Raw genomic sequence first — 5,585 nt, 5'->3', positions numbered from 1 at the left:
ATGAGACAAAGTATATGTGAACTGCTGTATGAAAAGTGAATTTACTCTGTAAATCTTCACCCAAATCCTAATTAAAAAAAAAAAATCCTATAAAGCATATTGTTGCATGACAGGAGACAAAGTGATTTCATTGCAGAATGTGCTTTGGATCTTCAGAAGAACCATTAACTGTTCCACTCAACTTCAAGGGATTGAGAAGGAAGTTCTCAACTGAGGAAACTCATAAGATGTGGTAGGTGTAATTATGTTAAGACCATAAAATGAATTCCAAGATGGAAGGGTAAAGGAGGTCCTGATATTTTAAAGTAAATATTTGAATTAATAAAAAAAAAAAATGGCATGTTAGGAAATGCTTTCTGTGAAGAGCTTTACCTTTTGAAACAGTGTGAAGGTGTTCTTGAGTTTTTTTCCAGAGGACTCTTTTGGTGATGTTTCGAAATAAAAAAGCTAATAAAGAAAACTCTCCCTTTCTCTGCAGCTCTACAATTATGAGGGTCATCGGAATCACAGAAGCCCTGCTCTCTGTTCTGCTTCCAGAGAGGGGGACACTTAGGACATAAATCAGAGCCCCCTGCTCTGATGTCCTTCCGGGGCTTGCCTCCGCCTCCGTCACTGGGACCCCAGTATCCCTTTTTATAACTAGTATTGCTTATAAATGTGTTTATCAATAATATTTTTATGATTAATAATCATTTAATATTTTAAAATAACTTATATAATTTGTAGATAATAGAAGCTACCTGAACATTTTTTTAAAAATTTTATGATTTGGATGGAAGTTTACAGAGCATACTCATTTTCCATACAGCAGTTCATACACATTTTCTTTCCTGATGTTGACTGCAATCCCCACAATGTAACAGCTCTCTTCCCACCTCTTCCCTATAGTTACATCTGTCCTGTGTCCTTCTTTCCTATGCATTCCTGCCCCGTGAGCTATTTCCCTGTGTAAATACTGCCCTTCTGTTCTCCCATAATTGATCATTCTGAGGAGTATGTCTTCTTGTTATGTGCCGTTGAGTCAGACCCGACTCATAGCGACCCCCCTTGGGTTTCCGAGTATGTCTACCTGGTGTAAATGTTCACCCTGTATGCCTGTCTATTGTTCAGCTGGAAGCACAGGAGTGAGTTCCATTCCAAGCCTGAAGGGTAACTAGGGGCCATAGTTTCAAGGGTTTCACCAGGCTCAATCAGACCAGTAAGCCTGGTCTTTTTTGTGGTTTTGAGTTTTGTTCCACATTGTTCTCCCACTCTGTCCAGGATCTTCTGCACTGATCCCTTTGCAAATGGTTGACAGTGGTAGCTGGGTACCATATAGTTCCTCTGGTCTCGTGGTCATATAGCCTGAGGTTTGCATGGGCCACTACTCCCTTGGACTAATTATTTTCATGTGTCTGGTATTCTCCATTCTTCTTTTGTCTGGAGAAGGATAGATCAGTTGTTGCATCTAGGTGGCCACTAGCAAGCTTTTAAGACCCCAGTCACTACTTATCAAAGTAGGGTGTAGAACAATGTTCTTATGCCAGTTGAGCTTAGTGTCCCCCTAAGCATGGTCCTGAGCTCACAGGTCCAACAACTTGCTCCATCAGAGTGGTAAATACCTAATTTTTAAAAAATGAAAATAAAACTATGACATAAGAAGTAGAAGAAAAATGTTGCTGTCTAGTTAATTCTGACTCCTGGTGACCCCATCTGTTGCAGAGCAGAGCTGTGCTTCGTTGAATTTTTAAGGCAGTGAAATTTCAGAAACAGATCAGAAGGCCTGTCTTCCAAGATGCCTCTGGTTGAGTTTGAAGCACCAACTTCTCAGCTAGTAGTTGAACACTTAACCACTTGTGCCACCCAGGGACTCCTAAAAATAATGTATTATAAAATAATGTGTATTTCAGTAAGCAGATACTCAAACACAGATAAACTGGAAGATCTCACAACATAATACTGAAATGCTCAATGCTCTTCCCCACAGATAAAATCACCATGAATGCTACAACTACGAATGTAGTTGATACAGGTACGTGTTGTTCTGGGTATACAAACACCACACTGTTAGATAATGTGACTTTCTAAACCAGTGAACAACTCTTGGTAAAGTTCAGGAAAAAAAAAAACATCAAACTTCGTTTGCATAGTAATGGCATTCTTGGAAAATTTAAGTATAATAAAACAGCAAATGATACTTTGTATTTATGACATTAGTGTCTCAGCCATGAGCCATTAGTTGCAGGTAACTATTGACCACTTGAAATGTGGCTAGCCTAGACATCATCGATTAGTATGAAAAAAAGCTATACATGTAAACCTTGCCAGATAGAATACATAGGAATCGACTACATCGGTGGGAGGAAACAATGGAGAAGCTCAGGATCATTAGTCAGAACTAGGTCAGAGACCAGCTCTGGAATAGACCATCAGTTGCTCATATGCAAGCTTGAGTTGAAGAAAAAACAAGTCCACAAGAATAAAAATGTAACCTTGAATATATCACACCTGAATCTAGAGACCATCTGAAGAATAGATTTGATGTATTTAACACCAGACAAATTGTGGGAAGAGGAAGACATCAACGACATCATCTATGAAGAAAGCAAAAGGTCATTAAAAAGATGAAAAGAATGAAGACCAAAATGGATGAAAGAAGAGACTCTGAAACTTGCTCTTGAGTGGAGAGTTGCTAAAGTGCATGGAAGAAATGAGGCATAAAAGAAGTGAGCGGATTACAAAGGGCAGCTCAAGAAGACAAAGTATTATAATCACATATGCAAAGACTTGGACTTAGAGAATCAAAAGGGAAGAACACACTTGGTCTTTCTCAAGCTGAAAGAACTGAAAAAAAAAATTCAAGCCTCTATTGAAGGATTCTATGCACAAAACCTTGAACAACGGAGGACGTATCAAAAGAAGATGGAAAGAATAAGCAGTCACTGTGCCCAAAAACAGTTGGTTGACATTCAGCCATTTCAGGCGGTAGTACATGGTCAAGAACCAATAGTACTGAAGGAATACCAAGCTACATGAAGCCACTGGTGAAAAACAAGGCTCCAGGAGTGGATGGGATACCAATGGAGATATTTCAACAAATAGATGCAACACTGGAAGTGCTCACTCATCTATGCCAACAAATTTGGAAGACAGCTGCCTGGCCAACCAATTGGAAAAGATCCATATTTGTGCCCATTCCAAAGAAGGGTGATCCATCAGAATGTGGAAATTACCAAATAATACTAATATCACATAAGCAAAATTTTGCTGAAAATAATTCAAAAACAGTTGTAGTAGAACATCAGCAGGGAACTTCCAGAAACTCAAGTCAGTTTCAGAAGGGGACATGAAATGAGGGAAATCACTGTCGATAGCAGATAGATCTTGGCTGAAAGCAGAGAATACCATAAAAAATGTTTACCTGTGTTTTATTGCCTATGCAAAGGCATTTGACTGTGTGGATCACAACATCAAATTATGGATAACATTATGAAAAATGGGAATTCCAGAACAGTTAATTGTGCTCATGTGGAACCTGTACATAGACCAAGAGGCAGTTGTTCAAAGAGAACAAGGAGGTATTTCATGGTTTAAAATGAGGAAAGTGTGTATAAGGATTGTATCCTTCCACCATACTTTTTCAGTCTGTACTACTACTAACTACTCACTGCCATTGAGTCAGTCTCAACTTATAGCGACCCCTTCTTGGGTTTCCCAGGCGGTATCTCTACGGAAGAAGATTGCCCAACCGTCCTTCGGAGGAGTGGCTGGTGGGTTTGAACCTCTGGCCTTTTGGTTAGCAGTCAAGTGCCTTAGGCACTATGCCACCAGAGCTCCCTTTTCAGTCTCCATGGTGAGCAAATAATCAGAGAAGTTGGATTACATGAAGAACATGGCATCAGAAATGAGGGAAAACTCATAAACGACAAACTGTTACATGAAGATGACACAACCTTGCTTGCTGAAAACAAAGAGGGCTTGAAGCAGTGCTGATGAAGACCAAAGACTACGGCCTTCAGTATGAATTACACCTGAACATAAAATGAAAATCCCCACAACTGGACCAATAAGCAACATCATGATAAATGGAGAAAAGCTTGACATCAAGGATTTCATTTTACTTGGATCCACAATCAACACCCATGGAAGCAGCAGTCAAGAAATCAAATGATGTATTGCACTGGGCAAATCTGCTGTAAACTCATTTTATTTTTATTTTTATTGTGATGTGGGTGAAAGTTTACAGAGCAAATTCATTTTGCATACACCATTCCATACACATTTTGTTTCATGACATTCTGCAATTCCCCACAATGTAACATCTCTCTTCCCTCTTCCCCCCATAGTTACGTCTTCCCTGAGTCCTTCTCTCTCACGTACTCCTGCCCCTGGAGCTGTTTTCCTGTGCAAACACTACCCTCTGTTCTCCCACGATTGATTGCTCCAAGGAGTGTATCTACCTGATGTAAATGTTCACCCCATATGCCTGTCTGTTGTTTGGCTGGAAACAGCTGGAGTGAGTTCATCTCCAGACCTAAAGGGTAACTAGGGTAACTAGACCATAGTCTCGGGAGTCTCACCAGGCTCTATCAGACCAGTATACCTGGTCTTTTTTTTTTTTTTTTTTATAATGGGGTTTTGTTCCACATTGTTCTCCCACTCTATCCAGGATCTCCTGCACTGATCCCTTTCTGAGTGATTGATAGTGGTAGCTGGACACCATCTAGTTCTTCTGGTCTCATGGTCATATAGGCTGAAGATCACATGGTCTACTAGTCCCTTGAACTAATTGTTTCTGTGCATCTTTGGTTTTCTTTATTCTTCTTTGTTATGGAAAAGGAGAGACCCATCGTTGTATCCAGATGGCCACTTACAGGCTTTTAAGACCCTAATCACTACTCACCAAAGTAGGATGTAGAACAATGTTTTTGTGTAGTATGTTATGTTAATTGAGTTTCATATCCCTTGTGACTATGGTCCTGAGCCCACAGGTCCAGTAGTCACTCTCTCAGGGTAGGTGGCTGTGGCCAAGAGGCCACCACAACCTTGCCCCTTGTCAGCTCTACTATACACCTTGTTCTGGTTATCTATGCCGCTCTGACAAGAATATACCACAAATGGGATGGCCTTAACAAATAGGAGTTTATTCTTACAATTTGGAGGCTTTAAGTCCAAGTTCAAAGTGTCAGGCTGTAGGGGCTAGGTGAAAGCCCCTCAACCTTGGGGTCCAGCTCCGCCTCCTGCTCTCGGCCCACTGGAGCTAGAGGTGTTTCGTCATTCAGGCAGCTGCTGGCTGCTGAGGCTGAGAAGCCCCAAGGTTGGCAAGTAAAAAGGTACAGTCCTGATGTTACCAAACCACATGGCAGGCCATTAACTTAAGTCCATTGTAAGTCCTGAGGTCAGCAGAGCATAGCAGGCTGCTGAGCAATGACACGGCTACATGCAGGGTCCAAGCGTGACATAGGCTAGAGACCATTCCCAGGGCTTCTCCTTATGTACAAGAAACAGACCACATCCCAAAGGCAGCTACTCAGCTGCTGTGGTAGATCCCACCACGGAGTTGATTACCAGTCTCCTCATGGGGAATAACTACCACCAGCTGCCCA

The sequence above is a fragment of the Orycteropus afer genome, unplaced genomic scaffold (genome assembly GCF_000298275.1).
Source record: "Orycteropus afer afer isolate SDZICR_OR568_19922 unplaced genomic scaffold, OryAfe1.0 scaffold00137, whole genome shotgun sequence".
Taxonomy (NCBI): domain Eukaryota; kingdom Metazoa; phylum Chordata; class Mammalia; order Tubulidentata; family Orycteropodidae; genus Orycteropus; species Orycteropus afer.
This window is presented reverse-complemented; position numbering follows the sequence as displayed.